Source organism: Typopeltis vanoorti, chromosome 2 (assembly GCF_054136105.1).
Source record: "Typopeltis vanoorti isolate ZY-2024b chromosome 2, IOZ_Tvanoo_1.0, whole genome shotgun sequence".
NCBI lineage: Eukaryota > Metazoa > Arthropoda > Arachnida > Uropygi > Thelyphonidae > Typopeltis > Typopeltis vanoorti.
Window position 1 is genome coordinate 16,301,093 of NC_143550.1, and position 16,402 is coordinate 16,317,494.

General features: G+C 34.7%; 1 pseudogene across 4 annotated transcripts in view; it reads left to right on the forward strand.

Moving 5' to 3' along the window:
* The window catches only part of LOC150108846 (ELAV-like protein 2 pseudogene), an 84,054-nt pseudogene extending 68,634 nt beyond the window's left edge, over positions 1-15,420 (forward strand). For 2 of the 4 annotated variants that reach the window (XR_016550066.1, XR_016550067.1), the window contains one exon: positions 13,959-15,420. The product of XR_016550066.1 is annotated as an ELAV-like protein 2 pseudogene, transcript variant X3 (transcript). Of the gene's footprint in view, positions 1-13,890 lie in introns of all 4 variants that reach the window. The other 2 variants (XR_016550063.1, XR_016550064.1) reach the window with 1 other exon arrangement.
* Positions 15,421-16,402: the final 982 nt, after the last annotated feature.

Sequence of the window (16,402 nt, forward strand, 5' to 3'; positions counted from 1 at the left end):
TTTTAGTTTTTGCTGATTTTTCTAATTTCAAACATGTTTCTTCTGCTTTGGTTCTTGACATGTGCTAGTCTGCACTGATTTTTTTATTATTAGTAGCAGATACTTTTAGTTGTCTTACAATATTTGTAACTCTTCTGATCTTATACACCTTAGTTTTTTTTTATTAACAATGCCATCTTTATGCACACACAGTATTCCTTTGCACATCAGTTCACTTCTGTCCTATTTATTCTTACAACTCTAGGGACATTTTGATATTACATCGTTGATGTTTTTAATACTTCCCATCCAGTAATCAATTCCATCAAACCTAATATATTCCTCAGTTGGTCTTACTTTGTAAAATTTCCTATGTTGTAATTCAGCATGTAACCTTTTCTGAAAGGAAAGACAGACCAGATCGTTCTGGCAGAGGTCTAGCTACACTCCTACGGACCAAATACATTAAATGTAAAGAAATCGTATTAACTACAAACAGCAGTATAAATAGTAACAAAGAGGCTCAAGCAGTCAATATATTTTTATCAAAATGCATTATTACAATAGTCAATGTCACCCAGATAACACAGATATAAATACAGAACTACTTCAACAACTATAAGTCAAACAACATAAGATACAGAGATCCTTCTAGGAGATCTAAATGCCAAAAGCCCAAATTGGGGCTCCCCACAACTAGATCGGATAGGGAGCACAAATAGAAGCCATAATTGATGATCTAAACCTTGAGATCATTATGAAACTGTGAGCCTTACCCAGTGGAAAATACTAAAGAATGCCATCAGCGATCATAGACCTATTATCACAACCATTAATTTGCAGTTAGACCAATAACCACAGACAAAGATATCTTGGAACTTCAGAAAAGCAAATTGGCCTAAATACACACAACTATTAGAAACATATTGCACTAGCACACCCACTAGTAAAGAACTTGATCAGCAACTACTAGAACTAACTAACAACATACAGAGAGCTGCAAAAAATTCAATTCCCAGAGGACTCAGGAAAAACAATTGGGTTCCATTTTGGAAAGATAATATCAATGTTATGATCACCGAAAGATATATTATCAAAAAACAATTGAAACAAAATAATACAGAAGACAACAGAAAGAAGTTAATAAAATTAACTCAAAACATAGAAGATGAAATTTCTAACTGCAGAGAAAAAAAAGTGGGAAGAATTCTGCAATAGAAAAGACTCACAACACTGGAACATCATCCAATTATTAAACAACACAACACTACCGGATACTGATCACTCTTCAAACAGTCTCCTCCAGAACCAATGCAGCAACAAACAAACAGATGACAAATTTACTAGCCAAACATTACTCCAAATTGCAAAACATTGCTAATACAATCCAGAACCTATCCTTCTGAAGACATCCTTACTCAGGACCTCACAATGACAGAATTAGAAACAGCAATTAGTCAAATTGACCGTAAGAAATCACCCAGAATTGATCTTCTCTTTGGACATAGCCTTTTGATAACATAGACAAAAACTGCCTTCTGAAGATATTTAACACTTCCTGGAATGCAGGTAAACTACATAAATCTGAAAACATCAGTCATTATACCCTTACTAAAACCTAACAAAAAGTGACTGTAAAAGCTACAGACCAATAGCTTTGACTAGCACTCTCTGTAAACTAAACAAAAGAATAATACATACCAGACTTATGAATTGACTCTTAGAAAATAACAAGATCAACTTCTACCAAACAGCATACAGGTCCCAGCACAGTAGAGAAGATCAATTACTTTATCTTTGCCAATCAATCATAGATGGTGTTCAAGAAAACCCACCAAAGAAAACGACAGCAATATTCTTGGATCTCACAGCTGCCTTCGATCTTGTGTGGAGACAAAAGCTCATAAAAATTGCATACGATACTGGAATAAGGGGGAACACATTAATTTGGATTTCAGATTTCATGAAAGGAAGAAAAATGACAGTAAAAGTTAATGGAAATTCTTCCAACATACGTCGAACTTGGGCTGGAGTCTCACAAAGTTCTGTTCTAAGCCCACTCCTATTTCTCATCTATATGAACAATATTCATCCTCACATAATAAATGACACAAAAATAGCATACTATGCAGGTGATATAGCAATCTGGCACACAAGCTGTAATCCTCAACAATCTGAAAAAGTCCTAAATAATTCAATAAAAGGCTTAGAAAAATGGGCAAAGGAACTTAAACTACAGATAAACCCAGAAAAAACAAAACTGAGCATCTTCTCCACTGATAGAAAAAGTAGACAAATTACAACTCCCAAATCAAAATATATAATACCAAAATAGAAAAAACAGTCTCCAAAATACTTAGGCCTAACCCTAGATACTAAACTGAGATTTACAACTCGTATTACAAATATATCCAATGAAGCTCTTAAAAAGCTTAATATCATCAAAAGGCTTTGTGGAACAAAGTGGGGTGCAAAACCAAGACACTCAAAACTACATATACTGCACTTATATGACCCACTATGGAATATGCCTCATCAATCTGGGCCCCAGCATTTACTAGTTCAAAAGAAAAATTTGACAGAGTACAATCAAGAGCAGCAAAAATTATTATAGGTGCAGTCTCATCCACAAATGATTTAAAAGCTCAACAAGAGTGTGGGCTTCATATATTAGAAAACAGAAGGAAACTCTCCACAGTTAAATTCGTTAACAGAATCGGATCTCGCTCAGGACTTTCGATGCCTAGACAAGAAAATCTAGACTAAAGAGATCATCTACGTTACAATATGATCATGAAATTAGAAAACAGATTGACTTAGAGCACCTATCCATTGAAATAAGCAAAGAGCCATTCTTTTCCACTTTTCTACCAAAAAAAAAAAAAAACAATGATAAATTTAAATCTCCTCGAACCTTGTTCAAAAAAGGATTCATAGCTAGAAAATAAAAGTAAAGTTCTTGACACTATACATCACTTAAACAATCCAAACCATGTCATTGCCTATACTGATGAATCATCTGATGAAGCACTCAACCAGAGAGGTTCAGAAGTTTTTCTAACTTTATCTGGAGGCGAGGAAATGCAAATTAAAACCACAGCTGGCAAAATAGCTTCAAACTTCACTTGTGAATTAACAGCCATACAAACAACTCTCTCTCAAATCCAGTAATAAACATTACAGAAGGAATAACCATCTACAGTGACTCAAAATCTGCACTTGAGGCATTAAAAAATGGAAAAACAAAACGTGCACAGGAAATTCATGAACTACTAACTACCTTAAATTTAAAAAATAAGAACTGCACACTGCAATGGATACCAGCCCATGTAAATATTGAAGGCAGTGAAAGAGCAGACAGACTAGTCAAGGAAGCAAGATACTTACCTCAAAAATTACACCCGCTATCACTGACTGATGCTAATGCTGTCATCAAAATAAGATTGGTAAAACAAACTATCAAGAAGAAGAATGAAATCAGTGAAATTAATGAAAATAGAGAAATAACCACAATCATCACCAGACCAAGACAGAACATTTTAAAGGCATGAAAATTCAGCCAGACGGTAGTAGGAGCTATGAAACATGCAAAAACTGTCCAGGAGTTGAACTAACACCTGTCCATATTTATTCTTGTCCAGCAATTGCTGCTGCTCTACAGAAAATTGGGAATAACCCTAGAGAAAAGCTCTACTCCATCAAAGTTCAACAGATTGCCAAAACAGTTCTACAAATCCACGGTCATATCTAGCTCTTCAGTGGACTCAACAACAACCTTTTCTGAATGAAACTTCTATATACTTAGCTATCCAAGGTCTGTTCAACACTAACTGAAGGCAGAAGCCACATCTTTAACTGAAACCCCCCTCTGACACTATAATCAGTTCTCATACTCTCTGAAGTGGAGTTCCTTCTATAGCATGCTGTTCAAAGAAGTTTCATTCATTTCATTGGCTTTATTCTTCTCATGAGATTTAATTGCTGCCTAATCAATGTGTAGATCAGGAGTCTGCAACCTTTTCAGACTCGCTGCCTACATTTAACTTATATTTTAATAATCGGGCCACGTTTAATTAAGAGAAAATAGTGAGTGAAAAAAATACTTAAGTATTTATGATTTATCCATTCATCATTAAACCTTCATCTGCAATTTTACATTTTCTTGAACCCATTTTTGAAATTATTTTTTAACAAATATATATCCTCTGAAAGTACTAGTTGATGTTATTGAATTATATTCAAAGACAGACCAGAGAACGCGACTGCAAAAGTGCGCCCAAATCTCGGTTGTCATCGGATGAAGTCGACTTTGTTATCCCCATTCATGATGACTTGTGCCAAGTTGCACGTCGATATCAAGAAGTATTGGTATAAAATTATTTTTAATTTATTATTCATATTATAAAATGTATTATTTAAATAATTCAACATACTGGACACATGCCATGTAAGTATGGTCAACTTTTTATTGGCCGCCATAAATGCACGTTTGGGCCTCATGTGGCACGCGGGCTACCGGTTGCCGATCCCTGGTGTAGATAATTGAAGTCACCCACAATTATGATTATTTGTTTAGCGCCCATAAGGTTGATTTGGTGCAATTCAAGTTGCAGGCACCATTGCCAATGACAGCGACTAATCCAGCATGTCTATAACAACACTGCACCATGTATGTGATCTTATTAGACTATCTCCACTTCACATACGATAGCTTCAAACTTGCTACTACATTTTTACTAATATTATGATCATAGCTTTCTACACTAACTGCACTTAGATCATCTGATAATATTTCAATCATAGCTTTCTACACCTGACTGCACTCAAATCATCCAGTATGATTGGCATCATTTTTCCCCCTCCACACATTTCTTTCCTAACTTGTCTGTTGATCTTTACACTTAATAGACTCCAGTTAGTTCACACACATGAAGACACTGAGAGCCAGTTCTCATGAATGATGGCAATGTGAAACCCACAAGGTATTCACAAAGGCGACAAACTCAATCCCTTTGTTTCTGACACTCCTGGCATTTGTGAACAGGCACCTCCATACTTTTTTGTATACTCACCTCAACCTTTAGATCTATATTCATATAATAATTCATATATATTAATGCTTGAATTTATATGGGTATTTTTGCACATAGTAATAAGTCTGAAACAAAAGACAGTCATTGTTTCATCATTGTCACCTTCATGATTAAACATGCCTGTAATGTTAAGTTACTGGCATGTTTAATCATGAAGTTGCATAACTTAGTCCTGCTTACTTATAGATTCTTGCCATTTTTCCCATTATGATTTATTTTCCCTGACTCTCCATTTAGGTCTCATAACAGTATATAAGTTCACCAGGCTCGAGATATCAAATGCATTCGTGTGTATGCTCTTCCTCTTTTATAAATCTGTTCTTCTCTTAAAGTTGCTTTACGCATCCGAAACCTTGCCACCATTCCTCCTACACAGCTTGTGCAATGAATTGTTTGCCATCATAGCCCTTCTTCTTAATTTATTACTATCATATCTTGATAATAGGCTAATGATTTTCACCCTTTACTCTCACTTTTTCCAACAATCCTTTCATATCCTCTGTTATACTGTATTTTTTTTTTTATGTTGCTTCCACCAATGAAAGGTTATTTGCAAACCTATAGTATATTTTAAACAGTAGTTGAGCTAAGGATTTTTTATTCTATTTTATCAATTATATATATATATTGTGTGTGTGTGTTTATTTTCTACATAATCTGGAAATCCTGCACTAGAGACCAAACATGGAATTTTTTTTCCAAGCCACTCCAGGCCTCAAATAAGCAGGGTGGTGGTTTTTATTATTATTATTTATTATTATTATTATTATTATTATTATTACGGGTATCTCCATGGAGTCAGTAGACTCATCGCGGGAGACCCAAGCTAGCAAAACAATATCTGTCATATCTCTTCTTGAATTCATTTACAGATGAAGAGCTCACAACAAAGTCAGGCAATGAATTCCACTCATTCACCACCCTCCAGGCAAAAAACCTTGTTCTGACACCTTTGTTAACCACACTCTTCTTTAATTTCCAGAGATGACCTCTTGTTCCTCCATCACTATCACACAGCTGAAACATTTCCCCTGCATCAATCCTATAAAAACCTTTTAGTAATTTGAATGTTTCTATCATATCCCCTCTTCTTCGCCTATCAACCAATCTCTGCAATCCACAAGCTCTCAATCTATCAATGTAGGGAGCATTTTTTATATCACTCACCAACTTGGTCACTCTTCTCTGAACCCTCTCCACAGCCTCCTCATCTCCAAGGAATCCAGGTGACCAGACCTGAGCACAGTAATCCAAATGTGGAAGTATCAATGCTTTATAAAGGGGAATAATAACCTCTTTATCTCTGGATGTCAGTGTGTTCCTCAACAACCAAGTAATCCTATGTGCAATCTTGGACACCTTAGCAATGTGTCCTCTGCACCAGGTTTCACACCAGGCGATGAAATTCATCTCCCATCTGAAGGCAATTTTAAACTTCCATGCCAACAGTGAGGCATGCTCTGCAGCCTGTAAATTGGAGAGTTGGTATGCTAACTAGGCAGGTGATAAAATTTTTTGAACCTGCAGTCTGTTTTCTAACTACCATCCCTTTTACTTTTCTATTTTTCAATTGCTTTCATTACATTTTTGATTTTAAAACACAGAAAGCTAGAAATGACAGTAATCAGTGGCATGTTTTTATCTCTTGAGGGAGGGCAACTACTCTACAACTCTCTGTCTCGACCAACTGCAACTACCTTCATTATCTACAGCAAAGCCATCTACTGTCGACTGCTACCACTGATATTTTCACAGACAATCACAACATCCATGCCCACGGCAGGATTCGAACCCGCAGCCTTTTGGCTGGAGAGCGGATATGCTAACCACTTGGCCCCGGGAGAAGAGGCAGTTAAAATTTTAACAGCTCTATGTCAGCAAATTACTGATTTCTCATGCAAGTAAAGTCTTACTTAAGATCATTCAGAAAAGACTGGAACCATTCATGAAGAGAGAAATGCCATATGAAAAGGCAGAGGAACAAGAGATCAAATCACCCATGTGAGATGGATAATAGAAAGAGCATAGGAATATCAAAAGAATGTCTACCTTTGTTTTCTTTACTATAGCAAGGCTTTTGACTCTGTAGATCATGTGAAACTGTGGAATGTGTTAAGAACAATGGGAGTACCAGAGCATTTCATTACCCTTCTAAGGAATCTTTATTATGAACAAGAAGCTACTGTCCGAACAGATCTTGGAGAAACTGAGTATATCACAATTGGTAAAGGGGTGCGACAAGAATGTATTTTATCTCCCCTGTTTAACTTGTACAGTGAATACATTTTAAAAATGGCAGGGCAGGAGGAGTCTTCAGTTGGAATTAAAATTGGGGGAAGAAATAAAATAATTTGAGGTATGCAGATGATACCACCTTGCTAGCAGAATGCAAAGCTTTGGATGAACTTATTATGAAAGTGCTAAATATGGTGTTAAACTTAACCTCAAAAAAACAAAAGTTATGGTAACATGTGAACTTAATGATTTTGAAATAGATGGGGAGAAAATGGATGCAGTTAACAATATTGTGCTCCTACGATCCCCAATTGATAAAGATGGTTATTGTACTGAATAAGTTAGAAGAAGAGGAAAGAAAGCAATGACAAATTTAAGCAAGATCTTTAAAGATATAAAGATATTAGCTTCACAACAAAAATCAGAATCGTGAAAGCAATGGTATTCCCTGTGTTACTGTATGGATGTGAAAGTTGGACCCTGAGAAAGATTGAAAGAAGGAAGATAGATGCATTTGAATTATGGGTTTGGAGATGCTTACTAAGAATACCATGAACTGCAAATCAAACCAATAAATCAGTGATAGAATAAAGCCAGATTTCTCCCTCGAAGCTAATCATCAAGCAATAATTGTCATACTTCGGACATATTATGCAAGCAAATGTGTGGAGAAGACGATGATGCTTGCTAAAGTTGATGGAAGCAGGAGAAGAGGAAGACCAAGAATTAGAAGGGTGGATGGAGTTAAAGAAGCGACTGGAATGCACTTGGAAATTCTGAAAGATATGGCCAGGGACAGATCTGAATGGAGAATGTATGTTCATAGAATCACCAGGAGTCGAAAACGATTTGATGGAACATAACAACATGTGTGTGTGTATATATATATATATATTTTACTTACTGGATTATTGTTACACAGTAATAATTTATATGATCAGTGCTTTGTTGTTTCTCCTTCTGCTGCTTCACCTTTCTATTTTTTCTTCTCTAATTGCTTCTTGACTGTTTCTAATTTAATGTATCTAATATGTCTTAATATTTCCAAGTTATCTGGAAAGTACACCTAGTTCAGACCAGGAGATAACTAGAAGGATTTCACTGGGCCAAACCTTTTTTAACTGCAAGTAGTCTACTTTGGGACACTGAGGTCATCCCTCTGAAGTGCAAATTTTCAATTAACAGAATTTAAATTTTGTCCATTTTGACTTTTGTAGCAGAGACATGGAGACTAACAAAAAAAAAAAAAATAGAAACATAAATAGAACACAATCAGTAGAAATGAAAGTTTTAAGTACAGTGTTATGAATTCTTGCTCAGATTGGTTTGGACATATAATGAGAATCAGTTTATAAAGAATACCATGAAAAAAAAATATGTATGAAATGAAATTTGTGGGGAATTGATCAAGAAGAAGATCATAGAAAAGATGGAGACACCAGATAAGAGATCTTTGGGGGGAGGGGGGGGAGGACCTAAACTGAAACAGTGTTCATTAAAGAAAAATTTGGGAGGATGAACTATTCTAAGTGAAAAAAAAAGATAAGAATCATTACCTCGCAAATGCATTAAATAACTTCATCTTTCATGATATAGCTTTGAACCCAAATTCCATATTTATTTAGCATTGAAAGTTGATCACGTACAGTGTACTTCAGTGAGGTAATCTTCCTTGGAGATTTCACTGGCACCACTTCTCTTCACAAACCTAGAGATATGGAATTGTTTTCTGTTGCACTATTAATCTAACACAATAGTTTTTGCCAACTTAGCAGAATCCTATCATTCTCCCAATATCCATGTCCTTTTTCTTAACCATCTCTCCCTCTAAATACACCATTGATATTAGCTCTCCTCTTGGCAACTGTGACCATTATTTTATCTCTGTTTCTACAAATTGTCATTCTTCTGGGTAGTGTTGGTCTTTGTGTCCTATGGTACCACAACAGTGTCCATTGGGATTTTTGTGCTTTTCTGTTGTTTGATTATTGTTTCCACTCTTCTATCCAAGCAGTTGTTCTGATCATATAATGGAAATCGTCTTTTGAATGAGTGCCTTTATTCTTTAAACCCCATTCCCCTATCCAAGCCTTAGTTTTCTAACAAATGTGCTATAGAAGTCAGGCAGTTCAGCATAAAATCAATAGCTGAAGTCAAGATCCAGCTTCTCACACAGCTCACACTACAGCCTTTAACACCAATAAAAAATTCAAAATAGGCTTTGTAAGTGCCAATGCACTAAGCTTCTGTTCGTTGCTTAAATGGCTACCAAATTTTCTCGTTCCCTGTCAAGGCTGTGTGGAAAAATTTTCATCTCACTCTGATGATCTATGATACCATTGTAATCTCTCCTAAAAACAAAGCATACTTTTTTTGACATGAGCCGTTGCCTCCAATTCTTAAGATGATCAAGGCAAATCTCTCACTATTCCATGAGCTACTTAGAGCATGTCTTTGATCTTTCATCAGAAGTATATCAAGAAAATATTCAGTATCCTTGATACTAGTAAGTCTCCTGGTCTATATGCTATACCTGTGCCAAAAACTTGTGCTCTGCAGCTAACACCATCCACCATTGTCTCTATTAGCTGGTCATACTCATGAAGATCAGCCATCAAATTGTCACATGTTGCCCTTACCTCAGTACCTGAAAGTGTTGGAGAAGCTCATCAATAATCAGTTTCTTCACTACCAGGTTTTTCTTAGCCTCTTCTCTCAAGTGAGCATGCATAAATCATAACTGTTAATTAACTCCTAGTAGGAGATGCTTATTCTTATGTTCAGCTTTGTTTCTTTGTTCATAGATAGATGTTATGAGAGCTCTACTCCAATAATCTGAAATTTCAAAGGACGATGAATAGCCATTGTGAAACCTATATCTCATATTTGAACAAATCTGGTCAAATATCTGCTTCAGCCACTTTTCCACTATCCATATTTCTGACAGCTTTTTCTATCTCCAGTGCTAAAATGTACTTACTACTGCATTTTCCCTGTATATTTCTTATTTCCACTGCTCATTTCATTTAATAATTTTTCAAAATGTTTTCTTACAGGTTATCCATATTGTCATGTGATGGTTATCATCTAATTACTATTTGATTACTTTTTTTTTTTTCCCATTGTTAAATTTTTAGTAGGCTTCAGAATTTAACTTATCTGTAATCCATACATTCCATTAGAAATATGATCCTACCTGTTATTTCTTAATTGGCCGTTCCACCTTGGTATTGCACTTGTATCATTTGTATGGATATCATGTATACTGACTTTCAGTATCATGTATATTAAAAGTTAGATACATGATACATGAAGTGTATGACACTGTTCACTCAAAGTTCTGATTGAGGGTGGCATTATGTAGTAACTGCCAATGTTGTAGACTGCAGTTGCTATAGTTACGGTGTTCCATGGGGATGAATATTGAGCAGACCATGCTACTGTCCTTTTTAAAGGACATGCCAATGATGGTTACACACACCTCATTGAATGCTCAATGAACTGCTGACCACAGAATTTAACCATTGGACAAATAGCAATGTTAAGTGTTATATTTTATCATCTAATAACCAGATAAACTGGTCAGTAAAACATGTAATTTATATGCAGAAGTATGAATTTAATACTATGTCTAACTACCTTGTTCTAAAAGTTAGGGTTATGTAAAGTGTGACAGATCATTTGCGTTTAGGACTTATAAATCCAATGGATTATTATCATTATCAGTTTGCCATATCTGACTTAGTCATAGAAGGAGAATATATTGCTAAGACAGGACCTCTGCTTAACAGAACCATGCTGTGCTGTTCTCAATAATGTATTTTGATGGTTCCCTGTCCATCCACTCTTGAACATGGACTCGTAACAACTTTTCCATGAGCTGAACCATTGCTCTAAGGTCTTCATTGGCCAATAATTTACTGCATGGAAAAAAAAAAGACAATGTAACAATACTTACTGTCTTGTCCATTTTTTTGCATTCTTTTGAGAAAGAAAAGAAGACCAGTTTGTTTCCTTATTTTTCGATCAACAAAATTTCTCATCCATTGCATCTACAAAAGACAAACTGGCACCTCTGTCATTAGCTGGCGTTTACTAGATGCTGTGTGAATGTAATCTAACATACTTTGGACAAACAGGCTGTTCTGTAGAAAAAATAATTAACGAACATCAGTATTACATTGAATACATGAAACCTCAAAAGTTGATGGAAGCAGGAGAAGAGGAAGACCAAGAATTAGATGAGTGGGTGGAGTTAAAGAAGCAACTGGAATGAGCTTGGAAATTCTGAAAGATATGGCCAGGGACAGATTGGAATGGAGAACATATGTTCATGTCTGGTCTGGCACAACATAGTATTGACACTAAACAATATCCAGTGGGCTAAAGCGTTGCTTTCTCTATAGAATCAGGTTTAAATATGAATGCCTTTTCAAAGAAAGTTGCGAAGCTCTTTTACATCGGCCAAATTGGAATCGGAACGATTGTCTCTCTCTCCCAAAAGTTTAGGAGATTCTTATCTTATGTAATCATCAAAAATAGTTGTTTAATAATATTATTTATTAATACTTTCTAGCATGCGGCAACAGTTTTAAATTGGTAAACCACCGACTGCTGTATGTACTTTGTAATCCGGTTCCTTTGATTGCTTGTTTGCACACTGATGATGTATTGTTGTTTTCAGTACGAAATATCTGTACTTTCATTTCATTAAAGTTAATTACTGTGGTTATTGTGTAATTTATTATAAGGATGGAAACACAAGTTCTGTTGTGGAATAGGAATAGAGAATAGTAATTTTTGTACAATTTTCTTATGTCTGTTTCCCACAAGTAGTTTGAATAAGGAGTGTAATTTTTCCTTCATTTTTTCTTTTCTCTTGTGATAATGATTACTTTTTTAGCATATGTATAATACCTAGTTTTTGTGATATATGATGCAATAAGGATAAAGTGTACAGTAGATAATGACCTGTTTTTGTGGGCTTGCAGTATACACTAAGGGAGGGGCCTCTTCACTTTTTTTTTTATTTTTGGTAAAACATCTAGGAAAGGTGGTTTTCCTTCATTTTCCAGTTTCCAGAGTGAATCTTATTTTTTGTTGGAAGAAGTTGTTGTACAAAAGAAAATCACACATCTCAGCAACATTTTCCAGATAATCAAGACATCATCTATGTATCTCCATCAAATTGAAGTTATTTGTTGTTGTAGATGTAGAAAAGTTTTTTCAAGTTTGCCATGAATAAGTTAGCACATGGAGAAGACGGAGGGTTTCTCATTGCAAGGCTGGATAGCTGCTTGTAAATTTCTTTTTCCATCTGAAATAATTCGAATGGAGACAGCTTACAAGCAGCTATCTGGTTCTTGCAATGAGAAACTCTCTGTCTCCTCCATGTGCTAACTTATTCAAGGAAATCTTGGTAAAACATTTACTCACATTTCTCTCAACTTTATCGTAGCTGGATTATTATAACATTGAATGGGATAAGATCTCCAGGCCTTCCATAGAGGACAACTTCGCTGCTCACAACATAAAAGAATTTACTATGGTCATTTGTTCAAAAGGCACACTCAGTAGGAATCAAAGATTGATCCCGTGTGAAATTTGGAAACCACTCATTAGATATGTACATGTGTCAGACTTAAAATTTTCAGCTAACTAGCTTGCTCCTATTGCTGAACAATAGCTAACTCATGCTAGCTCACATGCTCCACATTGCTTAGTTTCAACTTATATTTAATGGTTCCTACATGTTCTGTATTTTTGTTCATCATGACCCAGTATCTCTGGTGAAATAAACTTTTTTCTCTTTATAATACCAAAGTTAAGTCAGTGCAGAGGTCATATTTTTCTTATTCAAGTGAAAAAAAAAAAAAGATGTATCACCTTAATAGTAAGGACTGGGATGAGGGATAATTGTGGAAAGCTTTTCCACTTGGTTACAATCTGTCATACTTGATAAGAACTTTTATTCATGTTATAATCCTACATCCAAGTGTAAGCATAACTTCCCAAATAGTCTACTTGTTAGAAGACTTTTTGTTTGAAGTTTCTGAAGACTGTTAGTTGACCTGATTGGTCAAGTGGATATTATCTACATGGAATCTTGAAATCCCACTTATGGATATTCGAGAAAAGGTCAATCAATGTTTGATCTCTTAAGTGTTTCTGGATTACCTAACCCTTAGCCTATCTATAGTGCTAATATTCTGTAGGTATACAACTTCTCAAGGATGGGATTGTGATTTCAAATATATGCTTTTCCTAGACAAGAATGAAGGATGAATACAACTGCTGCCTTGTTGTGTATCAGTCTTTTTGTTCCTCCATAAGGTATAAAAAATGGTCTTACATTTAAATCCAGTAGAATTAAACTTTTTAATTGGAATATATCCATTGATATACTGTTGATATTCACCTATATTAATAAATTTGCATTGGTATTGTGATCGTATTACTGTGATATTTTCATTAAAATTCATTAAACATAATTGGATCAAGAAGTTCCATTTATTAACCAATTTATATTTGACTTAATTTGTTTAAGTATTATGTTAGTGACCTTTTTTATACTTTTTTACAGCAAATTTTCCCTCAATTTTTATTTTTTTATATATTTTTTTTCCCCCATTCATGTTAATGGATGTACAGTGCTCTTCTTGCCTGGAGACGAAGGAGGTATCACAACGATACAATGGACCGTGGCGATAGCAATGACTCCTCCCAGACTAACCTCATTATCAACTATCTTCCTCAAACTCTGACAGATGCTGAATTCAAGAATCTTTTTATGAGTGTTGGCCCTGTCCGAACCAGCAAAATTGTTCGTCATAAAGCTACTGGTTATAGTTATGGTTTTGGATTTGTAGATTATTCAAAACCAGAAGATGCTTCAAGAGCTATTGACACACTCAATGGGTTCCAGTTACAGAATAAGAGAATCAAAGTGGCATTTGCCAGGCCTGGTGGTGATAGTATTAAGAATGCCAATCTTTATGTTCGAGGAATTCCAAGAGATATGACTGAAGAAGAGATGCAAAATGTATTTTCAGAGTGTGGGCACATTGTCCAATGTAGAATACTGCGAGATACCATAGATGGCCCAAATAAGGGTGTTGGGTTTATTTTGTATGATTTAAGAGAGCAGGCTGAAGAAGCCATAGAAAAATTCACTGGGCGAAATCTTCCTGGTGGGTCAGAACCAGTTTCCATTAAGTTTGCTGAAGATAATGCAAAGAAAGTTAGGCCTCCACCATCTCCACTTGCTAATCTGGGTCTTAGTTTTAGAGGACTCGGTGGGGGACCAATGAGACAAAGTATTAATAGCAGATATCGTTTCAATCCTTTAATTGGAAGTGCATCCAGTTATGCATATGGTGGTGGTGGTGGTACAATTGTTACTGGTGAAGGACATATTTTGTTTGTATATAATATTGGTGCTGATACAGATGAAAAGACATTGTGGCAACTTTTTGCACAATATGGCACAGTTCAGAAGGTTAATGTAATCCGCGATTCCTCTACAGGCACTGGTAAGGGCTATGGGTTTGTTACAATGATTAATTATGATGAAGCAATTTTTGCCATTGAATCGTTAAATGGATTCCAGTTTTCTGGTAAACCCCTGCAGGTATCTTTTAAAACACCTAAAATGTAAACTTGTTCTCTGATCATGCTTGATCGTATTAGTTTATTTATGATCAGGTAAAAAAAATCTACCAGATTAGGCTTACAGTAATTGTATGTGTTAAGGCATTGCACATAATAGCTGTATTTCTTATATCTTATTGTTTTCATTCGGATATAATTCACCAGAAAATTATCAAATGTAGATACAGTAACATTTCATGAACCTTCATGTGTTCTCCTCTCCCGACCCAGTAATAAACTGGAAAATCACCTCATCTGTTGTTCATCTGGTCAAATAAATATTGTTTTGTTGTAAGCTTTATATTGCTTTACTATTATTTCATTTTGTGTACATTTACTATATGAAAAATAATTGTTTTTATCTTGCAATGACTGTCACATTTTCATTTGTTATGTGGTAAATGCTGTTATTCATTTATAGCTTTGTATTATTTACAGAGAAATAAAAGAAAAATGCAGTTAATTTACACATCAATAAAGTTATTATATGGCTGGCTATTTTAGTTCAATGAATTTCCTTTCAGTTTACAAGGATCTTCCTTTTCTAAATCCAGAAATAAAATATTTATTATAAAGCAATGCATAATCCTTTTTAGAAAAGGATTATCCAGTGGGTGTTATGCTGTAATTTTTTTAAAATTAATAAGTACCCTGTTGCCTTTTTTTTTTGGCTGTGTATAAACAGACAAGATTAGGAAATCCTCATATTAAAACACGATTAGAAATTTAATAAAGTTTTCTGAATATTATTCATAAATCAATTCTGTATATTCATAAATAAGAATAATATTTTTTTTTATTGATTTATCTGTTAACACTGATCATCTCTGCTAAGTTGCCACATAATAACAAGAATGACATAATAACAAGAATGACTTCAAAATCTAGAGAATGGTTTATTAAATATGGGTATATAAAATATATACACAAATAATGAACAGGATCAACCATCCATGAAACATATGCAAAGAAATAAAATGGATTTAGTAAAGGATGATTCTGCATCATTATTATTCACTTCTAAAATACTAATTGAAAAAAGGAGAGAAAGCAATCTATGCATTATAGTACAACACAATGTAAAATACCTATGAATTTATTAAAGCAACTGCAGTCTATTTAAGTAAACAGTTGCAAATACAATACGACTTAAAGAAGGGTATATCACCAACATTAGTTGAAAAATATATATGAATGAAGTGATCAAAGAATGGAGAATAAACAACAGCAAAGGAATTCCGATAGGAAAATCTTAAAATCTTTATTTTTGATATTGTATTATTTGGAGATGAACAAGTGATATTTGCAGAAACTGAAGATAATCTGCTTAAAGCCCTGTGAAAATTACATTTAGTAATAAAACAATATAATATGTTATTTTCACAAGAGAACTAAAACCATGATGTATCCATCTGAAGCAAGAGGCAACAAAATAACAGTAAGTT